This window comes from Pantherophis guttatus, chromosome 7, assembly GCF_059756535.1.
Source record: "Pantherophis guttatus breed Tessera chromosome 7, ASM5975653v1, whole genome shotgun sequence".
In the NCBI taxonomy this organism is placed as follows: domain Eukaryota; kingdom Metazoa; phylum Chordata; class Lepidosauria; order Squamata; family Colubridae; genus Pantherophis; species Pantherophis guttatus.
The window spans coordinates 19746756-19767860 of NC_142069.1; the positions used below are offsets into that span (position 1 = coordinate 19746756).

Sequence of the window (21105 nt, forward strand, 5' to 3'; positions counted from 1 at the left end):
CAAGCGAAAGTGGAAGGATTTGCAGTGACTGATTACAGCAATGTAGATAGAATCAAGAGAACAAAACTGTGAAGGATGGAAAGCCTCAGTGGCACCCATCATTTCTGGATATAGGCTCTATAGAATAAACAGAAGAAAGCACATTGTGGGAAGTATTGCTCTGGATGTCAAAGGTATGATATCTAATCAGTGCTATTTAGATAGATAGATAGATAGATAGATAGATAGATAGATAGATAGATAGATAGATAATTTTATTTCTATACCGCCACTCTCCCGAAGGACTGGGGGCGGAGCACAGCCAAGTAAAAAACACAATACAAATCCCAATTAAATTTAAAAATTATTAAAATTATTACATTTACGGCCAAGATTCGTTAAAACCCAAAAATTTAAAACTCCGAATTTAAAATTCCTTTACAAAGATAACCCTGCCTGTCGGAAGAGCAGGGTCTTGAGGGCACAGCGAAAAACTCGGAGGTCAGAGATTGTGCGTATTTCCGGGGGCAGTTCGTTCCAAAGGGCAGGAGCTCCCACAGAGAAGGCTCTCCCCCTGGGTGTCGCCAGCCGACATAGTTTGCAGGACAAACAAGCAGGGACCAGATTGGTGAAAATGAGCATTGGGATTCATGATGGAAGCCTCAATCCTTTTTTATGTGTTTCATAATATTGCAAACATGACCCTAAAGGGGTGGGGTTTGCAAGGTGATGCCAGGATTCTGTTTGTTTGTAGGATTCATTCTGCAACAGGATCTTGTAGACAGCCCTGGATGCTGGAATATACCGGAAGACTGGATTCCTGCACAAAATCACAAGGGACAGAACATTAAGACTAGGATGATGCCACTTACTGCTCTTTTGATCAAAATGATCTTGAAATGGTGTAAGAAATCAGGCAGCCATTCAAAGGAGGACTTCAATTATCCAGACTTGATGTGTTAAGGCCCATACGATCAGGGACTGGAAATCTAGGCAATATATAGCAATCTAGGAACTAGCGGAAGCTGGATGAATGTTAACACCTTAATTTTGCTTCATGAAAAATCATCTGAGTTGTGCTGCTTTTGGTTAGCTTTGTTTTATTTTGTTCCCTCTGTCTCTGTCTCATTTTCTTGTTCTGTGTTGATAGGCTTAGCTGGAGAAGTAGCCACTGAAATACAGGTAGTCCTTGCTTAATGACATTCAAAATAACAATGGACCTACAAAATGGAACTTATGACCTGATTCTGAAGTTTCAATGGCTGCATACATGCATGGGGACACACACACACACACACACACACACACACACACACACACACACACCAGTAGTGGGTTGCCCCCGGTTCAGACTGGTTCGCAAGAACCGGTAGTAAAACCGGCGGGAGGCTCCGCCCACTGACCCGGATGTCATCATAGGTGATCTGTGCATACAGAGCGCATGCGTGTGCGTGATGCAAACCAGTAGTAAAGGTAAGTAGAACCTATCCCTAACACACACACACACACACACACACACACACACACACACGATAGATTTTGAATGTTTGACAACTGGCTCCCATTTAAGGCTGTTTGCAGCATCCCATGATGAGGTGACTGCCCTGCAATTTTTGGTGATTTTTACCAATTTTTGGCATTTATTTCCAGTTTGTGGCAAACAATGCTATTTTAGGGACCATGGTCTTCATTTAATGACTGTAGCATTTGATTAACAAATACTGCAAAAAAAAAAAAAAAAGGTGCAAAATCAGGTGCTTTGGAGAATAGACTAGACTAGACTGAGCTGGAAGGGACTTTGAAGGTCTTCTAGTCCAGCCTTCCGCTCAAGCAGGAGTACCTATTTCAGATAAGTGACTGTCTAGAGCCGTGATGGCGAACCTATGGCACAAGTGCCACAGATGGCACGCAAAGCCATATGGGTGGGCACGCAAGCGTTGCCCTAGGTCAGCTCTGGCGGGCATGCGTGTGCCAGCCAGCTGATTTTCAGGCCTTCCGGAAGTTGGCAAATGGGCCATTTCTGGCCACCAGAGGGCATCTGGGGGATGGGGAAGTCCGTTTTTGCCCTCCCCAGGCTCCTAGGAAGGCTCTGGAGCCTGGGGAGAGTGAAAAACGGGCCTTCCGGTCCCACCGTACCATTGTATGCCAAAAGCTGGGGGAGTGCAGGGGGGTCATGCGCGCATGTGCAGTGAGGGGGGTGAGGCGCATTGAATTATGGGTGCAGGCACACATGTGCATGACACACACACACCCGTGCTCCCCCCGTTTTTGGCACACAATGGCAAAAAGGTTAGCCATCACTGGTCTAGAGACTCTGGACTCTTCTTAAAAACCTCCAGTGATGGAGAGCCAATAGATCGACTTGCTCTTCTTTGTGGCAGACCCTTAGATATTGGAATACTGCTATTCTGTCACTCCTAATCCTTCTTTTCATTAAACTAGACATACCCAATTCCAGCAACTATTCTTTATATGTTTTAACTTCCAGTCCCCTAATCATCTTTGTTGTTCTTTTCTGTGCTCTTCTTGATGGACAAGTCTGATTTAAAAATAAAATCAGTGTGGTAGGATTAAGGATCCAAATATGATGGAGAGAAATAAGATTCCCAGGGTTCTGTATATGATTTTAATGCCACCTGGACAAGTTCCTGGAACAGTGACAATATTTGAACAGTATTTCTGTTGAGCACCAAGAAAACCTGGGGGAATGAGGATCAAGATGATTAAAATTACACTCTTTCCCTTCCCAATCCTTCTGGGAAATTAATAACTTTGGAAGTAAGCATTGCATTGCATATTTTTGAACAATCAATCAAATACATGTCCTTTCCATATCCATCTTTTGACGCCTCATTAAAATGCAACGTCAAAAGTCTCTTGTTAATTTTAAATTGTGAGTGCTGGTTGACTTCCTGCCACTATTGTAGATTCATGCTACCTCAGATAAGGAGACAAGTGGAATCATGGTACAAGAGAAAGAATTGATTCCTATACTACAGAGGCAGGGAGTGATGGCCTTTTTATGATTCGTGGACTTCAACTCCCAGAATTGAATTGAAAATTGGGAGTTGAAGTCCACAAGTCATAAAGGGCCCATTGTTCCCCACCTCTACTATACTATATCCTTTAATTTTAAGATTTAACTAGAATTAAAAAGATTTTTATGCAGATGATACCACTTTAATGGTAGAAAGTGAAAAGGAACTAAAGAGCCTCTTGATGCGGGTGAAGGAGGAGAGTGCAAAAATTGGCTTGAAACTCAATATTAAGAAAACTGAACTGGTAGCATTTCACCCTTGTTTACCTCCTGTACTAAGAAACCTCACTATGTTTTACTAGAGCTGCCCTGCTTCTTTTTCTTTCGACTTGTACTGTGATTTCTAAACTATCCCCTAACCTAAATGCTCTTTATTTCTTGTCACTTGAGGTTTTTGTGTAATTTTTTCCATTTCATTTTTCGCATTTTCCTTCACGAAATACAATGGGGGGGGGGACTCCTGTTGCTTTGTTTGTAAATGTGGGATGAGTGAATTGGCCTAATTTTGCAGCAATCCTGCTGGCTTCATAATTACTGTTTTTAAGCATGATTATATTTTACCCCTTCTTTCACTTAAAATATTAGCAGTATTACAGGTTGTTATGTATTGTCTGATGGGTCTGTTCAAAGTTCATTCTCTCCTTTAGAGAGTAAGCTTCATACTTCAGCTAGTTTATGGACCAGCTTGGCCTGACTGAAATGTCATCTTTGGACATTTCCAAAGGTAAGGTAGCAAATTATGATGATAATGAAAAGCTGCAGCCTGTTGCTACGTTACCAACCACTCAGGACTGAGACGGGGATTCTGATTTGAGAGTTTTCTATCCCTGATCGAGCATCTCCCACTACAGAAGCTAATTAAACAAATAAAATCCTTCTGTATGCTGATGACCTTTGATTGTTATAGAATAATCATATCGAACAGTTCCTAAACTGATGGCTTTAAAAGAAACTTTTTGAAAGATTTCAGGTTATGGTGAACATCTATAGCTACACCTTAGGAACTCTTCTCATTTACTTTATGGTCTGGGCACGATTTTCTATGTAATCCCTGGCATATATTAAACATCTTATTTGGGAGTTTTAATTTACTGAAGAGTTTCTCAGTTGATTCAGGCATTTTATCCATTTATTTGATTTGTATTTTAATACTGTGTTTAAGATATCAGATGATGTAAGCCAAGTGGAAATAATTTTGGTCAGTGCAGTTGGGAAGCTAGGCATGAGTGACTGTCTATAAGAGCTTCCTGATCCAGGGAGGTGCACACCTGGAAACAATATCATAGAATATAAAATAATAAGAGTTGGAAGGGAAGAGTTGAAAATTATCTAATCCAATCAGATCAGATGCCAAGCAGGAGTTGTGAGTTCAAGAAGACCCCTAAATAGATCACTCTTGAATGGGGAAGAACAACCCTATCCAAGATAAAAGATGGAAAATTCCTGGATCTGGGGAGTCCTAATATTCACAACCACTCAGTCTTTGTAGGATTAAGTCAAAATTGGTTTTTCACCATCCAGATCACTCAGCCTCCAGGAATTGAGACAGGACATTGAAAGCATACTGTATTTTTCAGATGCATCTTTTCCCCCCAAAAAAGAGGGTGAAAATCTGGGTGCGTCTTATACTCTGAATGTAGCCCCACCCACCTTCTCAAACGGAGGTTTTAGAGGCTGAAAAAAGCATCAGAAATGAAGCTTCAGAAAAGAAACCCCCAAACAGAGCTTCAGAAAAGAAGCCTCCAAACAGAGTTTCAGAGGCTTTTTTTCTGAAACTCTGTTTCAGAAGTTTCAGAGGCAGAAAAAAAAGCAAAAAAAAGCAAGGCACAGAGCTCACAACCAAGGAACCTGTTGCTAAAATTCACCTCTGGGAACAGCTGATTGTGGGTATTCCGGGAGGCCGATCCACCTGCGTCTTATACTCTAAAAAAATACAGTAACTTTTAAAAATGATTTTCTGGACTTCTCATCCTTCATCCATGCATCCATGTTTAATTATTAGATTTATATTCAGCATTTTGTTCAAAAGTTCACTTTTGGACATTTATGTAGCACTCCTATTTTTTTTTTTTTACCCACAACTATTTTTTTAAATAACTATTATTTAAGGTAAGATGGACTAGGAGATAATGGCTAAGATTGGACTAGAACCGGAGTCTTTCTGCTCCTTGTCTAATATTGTAATCACACTACCATATTTTTATGGGGGGAAATGAATATCAAAACTGGGATTGAAAGAAATTTGTTTAAACTTGGTCCAGTGGTGGCTTGCCCCAGTTCGGACCGGTTCTATTGAACCGGTAGTAAAACCGGAGGGAGGCTCCGCCCACCGACCCTGACATCATCAGAACGCTTCTGCGCATGCGCGGCCCTGTTGCAAACTGGTAGTAAAGGTGAGTAGAACCCATCCCTGTAACAATGTCTTGGTCCTGTAACAATGGTACTGTCAGGTATTGAAAGCAAGCATTTTAACAGATCTGACAATCTTAGAAATGAATTGGCTTTTTCAAAAACAGCATTCTGGCAATCAAAAGACTGTATCATGGAAATGTTTAGGCAGATGCTCTGGCAAGCAGTTTTTAAAACCACTAAAATAATTCTCTTGAGTCCTCCAGCTTTCATATGTGTGTATAGAACATGAGGCAAAAACATCAACTTCAGATGAGCTTTGTGTCAAGTGGGCATCTAAGCAAGAGATTCAGTTACAGGAACACATGGGGAAAATATTTTTGAAATTGCAAATGGACATCTTTGGACATGAATGGAATTTATCAATATAATATTAATACATTTTTCACCTATTCCAAAATCTGTGGCTCACATATCCCTCATTTTCCACGTGCTTTTCCAAGTTCTATTTAGGCTTCCAATTTGTTGGTTCTCACCACTAGCAAATAATGAAATTTCTAGCAGTACCATTATCTGAAATAACCTGAATTGGTATGCTTAAATCCAGCTATTTGATGTTGCTTTCAGCATTCGCTATTCAATGATGGAAATCAGCTAGAAGAAATTGTATCTTCAAAGTCCCTTCATGATTATCAAATACACAAATAGTTTTATTTTGATTGAAGACCTTGAAGAAGTGAGCTATGGATGGGTATTCAAAGTAAGTGGGAGAAGCAAGAACAAATATGAATTTTGACAAAGCACTTCAGTTCCCTGGCTCACTACCAGAACCACATTTATTCTAGGACCTTCCTATCATCAACTGATGTCTGAAGAAAGCTGGTAGGACCAAGTGATCTGTTCTCCTTCCAGGTTATTGACTCCAAAGATCGAAAAACATTTTGGTGACTGAGAAACTGCAGATGTTTTGGAAAGATCAGATAATGGGAGAACTAAATCTTCAGCTTGATACTGGATAGAAAATAGCATAGAAGGAAATGTTAAAGGACCCCTTAGGATTCAAGTATCATCTTCAGGGGCTTGCTGGGATCCTGATTCTTGGCTTACAACTCTGGTTAGGCTAGAGCTGTGATGGCGAACCTATGGTACACATGCCACAGCGCCCTCTCTCTGAGCACGCGAGCCAGTTCAGCTGTGCCATGCATACATGCGTGCCTGCCATGGGTGCATGCATGCAGGCCTGCCAGCTGGTCGTCAGCTCTCTGCTGATCATGCTTGGGGGGCAGGATGCATGTGGGGGACATGTGGGCATATGTGTGGGGGGTGTGGGGTGTGTGTGGCACATGCGTGGGGGCAGGGCATGTGCAGGGGACATGCACACATGTATGGGGCTGCACATGCATGTGCAGGGGTGGGGCACATGCACAGGGGCCGCACACACATTGCATTTTGGGAATTCGGGTGCGCACTTGGTCTGGAAAAGGTTAACCATCACTGAGCTAGAGCCTAGTTAAGAAAAAGATCAGCATTGCATTCAAAAACCATTTAAGATTATTTTATATTCTGTCCAAATGCACAGACAATTTATTTGGCACATCGCGCTGCTTTGCCTATCATTGTATTACAGAAAAGGAGATCCAACATTTTAAAAATGTCTCTCTTTTTCTTCTCTTCAGTCTTGAGTCCTGGAGACTGCCTGGACAAGTCCCCATTTTCTTGGCAATGTTTTGAGATGTGTCTTGCTATTGCCTTCTTGCTAGGATTGTAGGGAACCACAGAGAGCTAAAGCCTGGGCGTCAGCAAACGCATGAAAAAGATGCTCAGACAAACTTTCAAAATTCGACAACTATAGCCTATATCAGTGATAGCTAACCTTTTTGCCGTCGGGTGCCAAAAGCGAGGGGAGCACAGGGGTCGTGTGCGTGTGTGCCCACACCCATAATTCAATGCCCCCCGTGCATGCACACATGACACCCTCATGCTCCCCCCGCTTTTGGCACACGATGGCAAAAAGGTTACCGGTGGGCCCAGTAGGCCTGTTTTTCGCCCTCCCCAAGCTCCAGAGGCTTTCTAGGAGCCTGGGGAGGGCGAAAACGGCCTTCCCCACTCCCATGGAGGCCCTCTGGAGGCCGGAAATGGCTTGTTTCCCAACGTCCGGTGGGCCCAGAATGCCTGAAAATCAGCTGGCTGGCGTGCACATGCGTGCTGGTTCTGAGCTAGGGCAACGCTCGCGTGCCCACAGATATGGTTCCGCGTCCCACCTGTGGCATGCGTGCCATAGGTTTGCCATCATGGGCCTATATCCAATCAAATGTGTGTAGGATGTTTTCTGACCTGATCTATTGTGAAAGGGCTGAGAGAATGACTTGCCCAAAATCACCCAGCTGGCTTGACGCCGAAGTCAGGACTAAAACTCACTCTCTCCTAGCCTTCTAGCCTGGTGCCTTAAACCACTAAATCAAATTTGCTCAACAAGTTTTATTTTGTAGTATGATCATTGCATTGCAGATTTCCTAAAAAATAAAGCATGTTGTAGCACTTCACCCATCAGGCTACCTTAAAAACAACTAATATTTCCCAGTCAGAGAATAGATACAGTATGTATTAGAATTATGCTTGATGCTGTTTTTATTACAGCATCATTATCACAGATTTTCATCTTATCAGTCTTCCTTAATGACATTTTAACTACAATTTAAAGATTTCAGGGGAACAATCTCTGAAACGAGATTGACACAGATTTGCATGAGAAACCTATAAGATACCGTTAAGAAGTGTTGTGACTCCTGTTGATGTATTTGAAGGTTGCCTCAAACCCCTTGGATAATTTGTTAGCAAGGCCATTCTTTTTTTAAAAAATGAGCCAAGTGATTTGATTTTCTTATTGAATGTCAAGTTTAGATGTAACCCATGAAGGATAGGTCTCTTTTTGTTGCTGTTGTTGTTCAAACACCATATTTAGTCTTATCTGGTGCAGATGATGATGATATCCAGTCAGTCATGTCCAACTCTTGATGATTCTATGGTCTAGGTCTCTCCACACCTATATACTGTATACTGCATGAGTCAAAAAGATGCCTGTGAAAATATCTACAGACTTCTCACATCCTGGACATAAATTGTTTCAACTTCTACCCTCAAAACAATGCTATAGGGCACTGCACACCAGAACAACTAGACACAAGAACAGTTTTTTCCTGAACGCCATCACTCTGCTAAACAATCAATTTCCACAACACTGTCAAATTATTTACTAACTGTATTACTATTATTCTAGTCATCCGTCCTATTACCTACCATGTTTCCCAGAAAATAAGATCATGTCTTATATTTTTTTGAACCCCAAAATAAGTGCTTGGACTTATTTTTGGGGACGTCTTATTATTTTGGGGTGCATGGAGGAAACCAGAGGAAATGGTGGGGACCAGCTGCGCATGTGTTTAAATATTTTTGGGAAGGGCTTATTTTCAGGGGGGCTTATTTTAGGGCATGTGCTCAAAAGCCCAATTGGGCTTATTATCAGAGGATGTCTTATTTTCAGGGAAACATGGTATCTCCTCCCACTTATGACTATAACCAGGGGTAAAATGCACTTACCTTTCCTACTGGCTCATTAATGTGCACACACCATGCACACGGACGCTGCACTCGTGCACATGCTGTCGTCAGCATATGTGCTCACTTCACTCAAGAGAGTGCTGTCATCTGCGCATGCACAAAGCCTCCTGCACATGCGCAGAAGGTCAAAACCAGGATGTGATGATGTACCCAGTTTTGAGGGGTGGAGCCTCCTGCTACCGGCTCACCGAACCACCTGCTGCCAGCACTACCATCTCACACGAGCCGGATAGAGCCGGCTGCATTTCACCACTGACTATAACCTTGTTGCTTGTATCTCTACAATTCATATAGTTTTATTTGTTTCCTAGTATGATTTGATTGCTTATTAGTAAGCTATGACTATCACTAAATGTCGTATCTTATGATTCTTGATGAATGTATTTTTTTTCTTTTTTTTCTTTTTTTTAATTTGATTTATATGCCGGAGACTCAGGGCGGCTTACAATGTGCTAAGCAATAGCCTTCATCCTTTTTGCATATTTATACAAAGTCAGCTTATTGCCCCCACAACTGGGTCCTCAATTTACCTACCTTAGAAAGGATGGAAGGCTGAGTCAACCTTGAGCCTTGGCGAGATTCGAACCTGCAGTAAATTGCAGGCAGCTGTGTTAATAACAGGGTGCTTAGACCACTGTACTACCAAGGCTCTGTACTTTTATGTACACTGACAGCATATGCACCAAGGACAAATTCCTTGTGTGTCCAATGACACTTGGCCAATAAAGAATTCTATTCTATTCTATTTTCCAACTTTCCATTGCTTCTTTGAGTTTTTTTATGCTTCGGCTGAAGGTGGAGCATGTGATTTTATGCTCCATCTTCAGCTTTGAAGGTGTCCAGCCACCAAGTTCTTTGGCAGCCTGGTTTGCATTAGTGCTCACTCTTCCAAACATAAACCCTTTCTTCAGTGAATTTTCCCACATCCAATAAGACCATCTGAAACACAGGAAGGAAAATTTGCAAAATCTCAATCTACTGCTTAACTGATGAAATGTGGCATCCCCTTGAAAGGTCAAATGCTACCCATTTCAAGGCCTTTCCTGTGTTTCATAGGCATGCATGGACATGCACAAAAGACATTGGCAAAACAATTTATATTAAAGTGAAGTCCTAAAGTAAACTGAATTAAAGTTCAAAACTACTAAGAGTTTCAGAAAGTCTTAGTAGCAACATCTGAACCTAGAGGACAGAAAAACATTTTGAAGTCAAGTTGTTCTCAGGATGTCAGAGGATCTCTTCTGACACACTTAGAATGATACATTGGCAAATGAGTCAATGTTTTGACTTAGAAATGTTTGTCACACTTGTATTCAAAATGAGTAATAGAGCTTTTAATGCACATACATATATGCTCAGGCAGTGCCTGCTTCAAAAATTATTTAGAAAAATTACTTCAGAAGGAAATACGTAAGATCTTCGACCTCCGGGTGTTTCGCTGCGCACTGAAGACCCTGTTGTTCCGCCAGGCTGGGCTATCAACATAATAATTTTAAATTGGGGTATTTTAAATTTGTGGGGTTTTAAATTGAGCCAAATTTATTTAATTATTTTAAATTTTTAATCAATGTTTTGTCTTGTGTTTTTAAATAGGCTGTACACCGCCCTGAGTCCTTCAGGAGAAGGGCGGTATAGAAATAAAATAATAATAATAATAATAATAATAATAATAATAATAATAATAATAATAATTAAGGCACGTGTGGTCTTTACCACTAAGTAATCAATTTTTTTCATGAACCTACAAAATAGATAGGGCTGCTTTAAAGAGTCAATTAATCTAACTCTCAAAAAAACCTATATATGTTTTCAGGCTTTATGAATTAATACTAAAGAAATGCTGTGCTCATGCATACTGTATATGAGCTCTGAAGCACTTCTGAGAAATCATTTTTGAAGCATGCATACCTCTAATATGCGTTTACATGGAGTTGTGGTTGTGTGTGGCATATTCCTTGTGCTTTGTGGAGAGACCTGGTGGCTCATTGCTTAAAGGGCAGCATTGCACACAAATTCTGCCCACAACCTGGAGTTTGATTCTGATGGGGCTTAAGGTTGACTCAGCCTTCCATCCTTCTGAGATCAGTAAAATGAGGACCTAGTTTGTTGGGGGCAATATGCAAATAATACTTCTACATTGCAAACTGCTCAGAGAGTGCTGTAAAGCACTATGGGGTAGTATATAAACCTAAAATCCAAATTTCTTTTGTTTTTCACATTAGAATCGTGAGAAAAAAAATGATATTTTTCCTTTAGCAGCCAATGCACAAAATATCAATTTTGCCTTTTTATTGTAGGAGGAAAATATGAAATTACTGGAAGCCTGAAAGTTAGAAATGTCAGTTGCAAGTTGAAATTTATAATAAGGTAAAAGTAAAGGTTCCCCTCGCACATATGTGCTAGTTGTTCCTGACTCTAGGGGGCAGTGGTCATCTCCGTTTCAAAACCGAAGAACCAGCGCTGTCCAAAGACATCTCTGTGGTCATGTGGCCAGCATGACTAAATGCCAAAGGCACACGGAACGCTGTTACCTTCCCTACAAAAATGGTCCCTATTTTTTGACTTGCATTTTTTATGTGCTTTTGAATTGCTAGGTTGGCAGAAGCTGGGACAAGTAACAGGAATGACAAGTTGGCAGTTCAGCGGTTCAAATCCGAAATTTATAATACAGACTGTCTAATATCCATGATTGGTGTTCAATCTTTTACACAGAAAAATGGGGTAGGGCAATTATGTGAATACATACAAACACACACACTCACCTACCAAATTTTCCTGAAAATAAACCCTCCCCCAAAAATAAGCCCTCCCTTGAAAATAAGCCCTCCCCTGAAAATAAGCCCTCCCCTGAAAATAAACCCTCCCCCGAAAATAAACCCTCCCCTGAAAATAAGCCCTCCCCTGAAAATAAGCCCTCCCCTGAAAATAAACCCTCTCCTGAAAATAAACCCTCCCCCGAAAATAAACCCTCCCCCGAAAATAAGCCCTCCCCTGAAAATAAGCCCTCCCCGAAAATATTTAAATGCATGGGCAGCTGGTCCCACCATTTTCTCTGGTTAGGGTTAGGGAGACAGAGCTGGAAATCAGGTAAGATGGCAAGAAGAGCCCCATCTTGCTCCACGTGCCACAAAATAATAAGACCTCCCCGAAAATAAGACCAAACGTTTATTTCAGGGTTCAAAAATATAAGACAGGGTCTTATTTTCAGGGAAACATGGTAGATATGATTTTTATGTATGTCCTGGCTTATTTTGAGATGCAGCCATGATAAACGGGACAAACACTTTGCATCTTTGTTTATTTCAGTGCTTCCTTAACTATTCCTTTTCGTATAATGGCTATTTTAATTTAGAATTTTTAGACAAAAAAAAACAACAGCAGAAATATACCTTTTGAACAAATGGATTGCACCCAAAGGTGATTTGGGATGTTTAACAATTTTTTTTACTTAAATGAGGGCATGTCTCTCTGTCTCTCCCTCTCTGTCTGTCTGTCTCTCTCTCCCTCCCCCTCTCTCTTTCTGTCTCTTTCTCTGTCTCTCTCTGTCTCTCTGTCTCTCTCTCTCAGAGAGAGAGAGAGATACATTAACATTTAAACTTGCTATCACATATCCCAGGCAGATGTTACTCTTTCATGCATGACACTAGCATTGTAAAATAATGAAAGGCTCCAAATATAACATTTCTATAAAGATTTCACACTGAGTGGGTGGATCTATGGTAGACAGCTGTTCTGGCTTCTGGACTGCAGCTTTTAAGAGAAAACCCCCTATTAGTTACAGTGCATATAAAGTCTTTTCAAGAAAGTCCCACTGAGTTCAGTGGGGATTATTTCCCAGACATTCAAGGTAGGATTTCAGTTTATAATCACATTTACATATTAGGGATTATTTCTATTTAATATGCAAAAGAGCATGCTACTAAATTCTTAAATACTGAGAAAACAGATTTTACAGTTATGGGTTAGAACCTTTTATTGTTCTGTATCAGATCATAATTTGCTTTCTTTCTTTATAACTTGTGCTATATAATTTTAGCTGAAGTAGAATATTCAATAATCATCCGGCTTTCTGCAGAATACATTATATCCTAAATGAGATATTAGTTATTAATTATTACAAATCTAGTGCTATACAATTTTAACAGAAACAAAATACTCAATAATCATCTGGCTTTCTGCAGAATATATCCTGAATGAGATATTAGTCAGCATGCCAATCCATAAATCATTAGCAAACTAATGAGTCATCATCGTAACACAGAGAAGCAAAAATAGAACAAAAAACATTAGTATGTACGCTGCAGTTTGGCAGTTCAATTTTCACCAGGCTCAAGGTTGACTCAGCCTCCCATCCTTCCGAGGTGGGTAAAATGAGGACCCAGATTATTGGGGGCAATTTGCTGACTCTGTAAACTGCTTAGAGAGGGCTGTAAAAGCACTATGAAGCGGTATATAAGTCTAAGTGCTATTGCTATTATATGTTTTTATGTCTAATACTAAATAATTAAGTATTTAAGGAATTCTAATCATTCTATTTGATGAAAAGTGATTCTTCTATTGGGAATTGGTCACTTATTATTAAGCTACTACTCTACTACCAGGTATGAAATCATATTGAATCCTATTAGTTGTTTCCTGACCTCTTCAAGTAGCCACTTTATTGTACTTGGGACAACTCGCCACAGCAAACTCACTGCAGCCAATTCATCAAAGCCAATTCGCTACAGACTTCATACCTGACTGAGTCCCCGCAGGTGTTATGCCTGCTTCCCGCCCTACCAGGTCCCACATCTCATGCCTCCTACCCCTCCCCCCCACCTGCCTTCACTTACCTTTTCTGCAGAATACCTTCCAAAAGGAGAACTGGCTATAGACAGAGGCCACCTGGTGCTGACCAGGAATTGGGAGTCATTTTAGGAACAGTTGCAATTCTCAGATTTCTCCCTCCGTTCAATCACTGCCATCATCTGACAGGTTTCTTAAGGTTCAGACAGGTCCATGACAAAAGCAGAAACTTCTCCGAAAATTAGGCATTGAACCATTTAAAGTTATTTAAGCCAACATTTTAAAATGAGCCCTGAAATAAACCAGAGAAGAGCCTTGGTAGTACAGTGGTTTAATGCACCCTGTTATTAACACAGCTGCCTGCAATTTCTGCAGGTTCGAATCTTACCAGGCTCAAGGTCGACTCAGCCTTCCATCCTTTCTAAGGTAGGTTAAATGAGGACCCAGTTTGTGGGGGCAATAAGCTGACTTTGTATAAATATACAAAAGTATGAAGGCTATTGCTTAACGCATTGTAAGCCACCCTGAGTCTCCGGAGAAGGGCGGCATATAAATCAAATTAAAAAAAAAAAATTAGCGAGCATAACATTTTCAGGGGATAAGGTGATGTAACCCCCTCAGTCCAATATGCTGCCGCACCATAGTGTTAATGTTGTGGTTTTTGAGAAAGGAAGTAAAAAAAAAAGAGGAATAGGGCAAAAAAGAATAATTAAAAGGAATGAATAACAAAGGAATTTACAAACACCACAGAATTAAATAATGTAAGACTAAATTTATTATATAAAGATTTTCATGTTTCGTTAATTAAGTTTATGTAGTTGAATATCTTATATTCTTAAAAACTGCAGAGTTTGGTTAAAATCCAATTTATCAATAGCAATAATCAATACACTATAAATAAAAAAATAAAGAAATACGGTAATTTCTCATTAATCATGTGAGACAGGTTTATATTTAACAGATTGCTTATAACAATCTTAGAATATTAAGATTTTATGTTAAGAGAAACTCAAATTTTGAATGTGGTACAAACTTTTATAAGGAATTATAACCCTAAAATTAATGGGATTTACTCTGTGGGCTATGTTCTTAGAATCAAGTCTTAATGTCAGTTCTATTAGATTTAGTAATTCATATTAGAGTAGGAGGGGGATGAAGGTAACCAATTATGCTAAAATTAAGACCTATTATTAATTAAGATACAAACATATTTACAGTCATAATTGCTTGGTATTATCACAACAATTTATATCAGTTTGGGCAAAATTGGATTCATTAAATCACTGATTCAGTGCAGAAATATAAAATATTATATATTACAATCAAAAACTTATTTAAGGAATTGTTATGATTCTTATCTCATTGGAGGCCTCCCAAGCATACAGTATGCTGAAATTATTCCTTTATGAAATAATTAGCACATAAGCAAGATAAGGGGGAATAGTTTTTTGTGTATTGCATTAATTATGCAAATGGTAAATTATGCAAGTGGTAAAAATCTAAGTTACTATGTGATTATGGGAGACATTGCTAACTGATTGGTTTCAAATGAATTCATAGTGTTAGAATTAAAGATAGAGAGCAACAATGATGCATTGGAACATCTGTAAGAAATAACACTTGCCTACACCAAGAACTAGTGAGACCACAAAACAGGCAAAATAATAAAAAATGAAGATATCCCCATTCTCTTCCTCTACTTGGAGACAAAAAAAATGGTTGGATTTTTCAAAACTACAGAGAACTTAGATGGAAACCTGGAGTGCTGAGCTTGAAAAAGGAGCGGGGTTTACTATCTCCTCAGCAGCCTATAATTGAGGTGCAATCTTCCCTCAAATGCTGGAGGAAGTCTATTAAATGGAGTAGATGAAATATTTGTTTCTGGAATCTTCCAATTCTGTTGCTGTCTAGCCAGAAATACTGCTCTAGGTTTGATTTATTTTCTATGTGATTCTGACGTCTCATTGTCTCATGTTATTACTTCTCTGTCCAAGTTAGGACATTGCTTTTATTTCATACAGTACTTCAGGCTGCTCGTGAAGACCTCACATCTTTGTAAAATCTTCCTGTAATTGGTCATATCCACTTGGAACTCTCTGTCTCATCTTATTATGGAGCAAAACAGCACAATCGTAAGGTGTAGGAAGTTAGCACTCACCCCTCTCCTAGGAAAATGAAATACACTGCTCAAAAAAATAAAGGGAACACAAGCAGAAGACACCCGAGATCTGAATGAACAAAATACCCTTATTAAATACTTTGTTCGTTACATAGAGTAGTTTTGTGTTCCCTTTAGTTGTTTGAGCAATGTATAAACTACTCTATGTAAAGAACAAAGTATTTAATAAGGCTATTTCATTCATTCAGATCTCGGATGTCTTCTGCTTGTGTTCCCTTTATTTTTTTGAGCAGTATATTTTAGGAAATATTAAAAGAGCAGAATATTTCCCCTAAAAGGGAGACAGAAACTCACCCCCACACCTTTGTCAATGGGCCATAAGGCCTGGGCCAGTCTAGTCTACATAAAAAAGATCTACCTTCTTCTGGCACAGCCATAATAGGAATACCAAAGCCCTTTCTTTACATCATCACCCAGCAAGAGTCAACCAAGCCTGGGACACCGGACAGCCTACAGAGTTACCCCTGCATGGCCCCATGGGAGTCTGACAACCAATCAGAATACAAGCTCAAATTCAAAAGCCCAGAGAGGGCATAAAACCGGGGCACTCTCAGCATCTCTTCCCTTTCCCCCCCCCAGGACCTCAAGCCATGTGGTCCTGTCCACCATTAAAAACCATCTTTCCGAACAACTTCCATGAATCCAATGTCTTGTTCTTCACTTGGAAACGAACCAAGATGGATATTTCTTCTGGCAATGGTCTGCTGGAACATATTTTCTTTGATTTATGCTTTTAATGTTTTATGTTTTAAATCATTGATAAGCAGCTCATCACAACTGGGCAGCTAGGTATTTTTTTTTTCCCCAAGCACTGGATGGGTTTTAATAGGTAAAGTATGGTTTTTGTTAATCTCTTTTGAGAGTATTTCCCAAGGAGAGATAGAAGCAGGGATGAGTTCTACTTACCTTTACTACCGGTTCGCAATGGGATCGCGCAGAAGCTTCTGTGCATGCACAGATGACGATATCCGAGGTGGTGGGCAGAGCCTCCCATCAGTTGTACTACCGGTTCTTGCGAACCGGTCCGAACCGGGGGCAACCCACCACTGGATAGAAGGGGTGATGATACCTTGCCAAGATGTAATATTATTGAAATTATTTCAGTTTTTGTTCTTTGACTTGTAATGGCAAAGAAAGGCATCATAAGGAATGGAGAATCCAATGTCGCTTTCACACTGGGGTTAAGAATGAGGGGCCCTGTGAGACACTCCCTAGAAGCCATAATTATTAACTATCTTAAAGCAGGAAGTAAGGCCAGAGTGTGAAGTTCTAATGAGTTTCTGGTGAGAAACATATCTACCCTTTGAACATATGGGCTCAGCCATTTGCTATACCAATGTATTCCTTATATAGATTGTTCAAGTTTTTATCTAAAAAAATAGCAGTTTGAATTAATTCTTTTATAATGGCCTTAGGACAAATAAACAAATTATTTAAGCCTCAAGCTGTAAGAAATAATTTGGCTACTGGAACTCTTATTTTCCTCTGCAGCTCATCTCTTCAGACCAGTGTTTCTTAACCTTAACAACTTTAAAATGTGTGAACTTCAACTCCTGGTATTCTGGCTGGGGAATTCTGGGAATTGAAGGCCACACATCTTCAAGTGGCCAAGTTTGAAAAATACTGCATTGGCAGAGTCATGTGGTCCTGTCCAATCTATAATTTCTCCTATAATGCATCTTTCTGTGCATTAATATGTTAGAACTGAAAATGGAATGGAATAACAACCCCCCCCCAAAATGTGTTTGTTATCAAGAATTGTGATATAGTCTGCTTAGGCAATTGACGAATATGTGTTGGCACTTGTGTAATGTAAAGGTTTCCCCGCACATGTGTGCTCATCGTTCCCAACTCTAGGGGGCGGTGCTCATCTCCGTTTTGAAGCTGATGAGCCAGCGCTGTCTGAAGACGTCTCCATGGTCATGTGACCAGCATGACTAAAGGCCAAAGGCGCACGGAATGCTGCTACCTTCCCACCAAAGGTGTTACCTATTTTTCTACTTGAATTTTTTATGTGCTTTCAAACTGCTAGGTTGGCAGAAGCTGGGACAAGTAATAGGAGCTCACTCCGTTATGCAGCACTAGGGATTTGAACCGCTGAACTGCCAACCTTCTGATTGACAAGCTCAGCGTCTTAGCCACTGAGCCACTGCGTCCCTTGGCACTTGTGTATAGGTTGGTTAACAAAATTTGTTGATTCTCAGCTTTGGAATTAGCTCTTTACCAGCAGAGAGAACATTAATCAACATGATTTTATGTGATTAAAGTTTAACTTTTATAACCTGTGAGTGCCCAGAGTCGCCTTATATGAGAGATGGGCAGCATAAAAATGTAATCAATACATTTAATAAATAAACTTTGTTAAGAATTATGTTGTTATAACTTTTATAGAGCTGTAATAATTACAGTGGTATTATAATAATGTAAAATAATTAACTTTTTTCTTCTTTATAACCACACTAGTTAATTTATTAGGATTGTTACATTTTATTTTATCCATGTTTTGAACAGTATTAATATCTGTTTTCTATATTGATTTTTGTAGTTGGATCCTTGCATACTTATTTTCTGTAAATGTTTATTTAAGTGGTAATTTTTCCATAGAGAGTTAGTTAATTTACAATAACTTAAAGGACATGAACTAAATAGTGTTTTTTCTTCTTCTCAAATGTCAATGAAGAACTATAATAAGGAAATTCTGGGCTGGAAAGTAGTTCAGAAGTTTCAGGAGAAGAATCCAGAAGAGTTTCCTACGGAATGTTTTCAGGAGGACTTTGCATAAGTATTTGTTTTTAAGTAAATAAGTAAAGTATTTGTTCAAAATACTTTAGTGATCAAAGTAACTGTTGAGTTATTATCCTTCTAAGTTAAAACAAGTAACTTAGTAACTGAAGTAAACTGTCATAAAAAAAGAAAAGGCTTTTCTTAAACTGTGACTAAATTCCTAATTGGATTATAAAGACACACAAAATTACAAAGTTAAAAAGAGCTACAAATGTTCTTACTGTACCTTAGAAAAGCTATTCAATTAGTTTAAGAAGAAAAACAGCGCCATCTAATGTCTTCAATCCAAAATATCAGCATATAACTTGTTTTAAGAGAAGTCTGGTACTTCTTGAGGAAAATATTCAGATGTACTTTTATATGCGGTATACATTATATATTTCTAATATACATTAGAAATTGGCATCTTTATGCAGTGCACTGAATTATGAATTATGCAGTGGATATACTGGAACACAATGGCTTGAATCCATGCAGTGCACTTTCCTAGTACTTAACTGAGAAGCTCAGTGGATTGGACTCCAAGGACACTTTCAGAACCTATTTACAGAATTACTACAACAAAAATAAGGATGAAAACACTGAATGAAACTTGGAAACTTCAATGCCTGATATTTGTGGAATATCAGGCATTGATATTTTTTTTAAAAAAAATTATGATGAATTACCCAGAAATGGAACTAGAACCAGAAGTGGATTGTTTGAAAGCATTTCTTTAGTTTTCTTTTCTTTTTTAAAGTTCAATACATATTTTTTTTTACAGAATTGTAATTTTCAAACAGTTTCTCTTTATCCCTATCACCCTACTAAATAAAAGAAACGTGAAATAAAAAATCAACTAACGTGGATGTGAGGTGCCATCTTGTGTTCATTTCATAGAATGCATTTATACGGAGTATACAAAATTAATGTATTTTCTATTGCTACGCTAGAATTATTTCTCATTTTCCTTGACTGGCTAGGTCAGTTATACATGTATAATAACCTGTGTAATTAAAGTGTAATTAAATTAATTATTAAACTCTTATTTTTTCTTAATCTTTACTTAGAATAAAATGTAATCAAATATGCATTTTATATCAAGTAAAAATTAATTTTAAGATTAAGAAAAAATGTAATGATGATTTGATTTCAAAGCAATTTGGTTTCAGGAAAAAATTTGTCATGTAATCTGCAACTCATACATTGTAAAAACATTTGGACCTCTCAACTCGACCATGGTAAAACAATAGATGCAATCTACATAGACTTCTGCAAAGCCTTTGATTCAGTGGTACATGACAAACTTCTGTTAAAACTAAGTTCTTACATCATTTCTGGATCTTTGCACAAGTGGATAGCTACATCCCTATCAAACAGGCAACAAGTAGTTAAAATTGGAAACGCTATATCAAAGTCTGCACCAGTTAACAGTGGTGTTCCCAGGGGTGGGTTCTAATTTTTTTTACTACCGTTTCTGTGGGAGTGGCTTATTTTGTGGGTGTGGCTTGGAGGTCATGTGACTAAGTGGGCATGGCTAGCTGGTCAGTCATTTCTGGAAGGTCCTCGCACTTACGACCAGTCCTCGCACTTACAACCTGACTCATTTGTTTGCTTTTAACACTGATCAGCTGTAGGACGGCCCTTTGAAGCCCCGCGGCAAGAGTTTAAACAGTTTTTTTCCCTCTAGTCATCAGCTGGGACTCAGGAGGCAGCAATAGATTGGCGGTGGGACCAAATAAAAGGTAAGAATAACGTGGGGGTGGGGTGGGGGGGTGGGAGGGCGGGGGGGAGAACCGGTTCGGTGACATCATATCGTCACCGCTACTGGCTCGGCCGAACCGGACCGAACCGGGAGGACCCACCACTGGGTGTTCCCCAAGGCAGCGTTCTAGGACCAACACTCTTCCTGCTTTATATAAACGACCTTTGTGTTCATATTATAAGCAGCTGCGTCCTCTTTGCCGACGATGTAAAACTATTTAACACCACAGACAATTCTACTACCCTACAAAATGACCTAGATTATGTATCTGAATGGTCAAACAATTGGCAACTCCAAATCTCTGCTAACAAATGCTCAGTCCTGCATATTGGCAATAAAAATCAGAACATCAAATACAAGCTGGGCGGAAACAATCTAAAAAATGACCCACACTCAGTCAAGGACCTAGGAGTACTCATTTCAAAAGATCTAAGCCCCAGAGCTCACTGTAACAACATTGTTAAAAAGGCATTAAGAGTTGTCAACCTTATTTTACCATGTTTTCTCTCTGGTAACGCTATACGTCTAACTAGGTGTGGGAATGCAGTGGCCATAGTACATGTATAGACCAGTTTAGCTGGTTGGACACGTGTATGGAACTTAGCACCGAACTATGAAAAGCGGGTTCAG

General features: G+C 39.3%; 1 long non-coding RNA gene across 1 annotated transcript; it reads right to left on the bottom strand.

Moving 5' to 3' along the window:
* Window positions 1–330: 330 nt before the first annotated feature.
* Window positions 331–14025, bottom strand: LOC132712619 (uncharacterized). The gene is made up of 2 exons (XR_009623275.2): window positions 13816–14025; window positions 331–799 (listed from the first exon to the last, which is right to left on the bottom strand). It is a non-coding gene; the product is annotated as an uncharacterized LOC132712619 (long non-coding RNA).
* Window positions 14026–21105: the final 7080 nt, after the last annotated feature.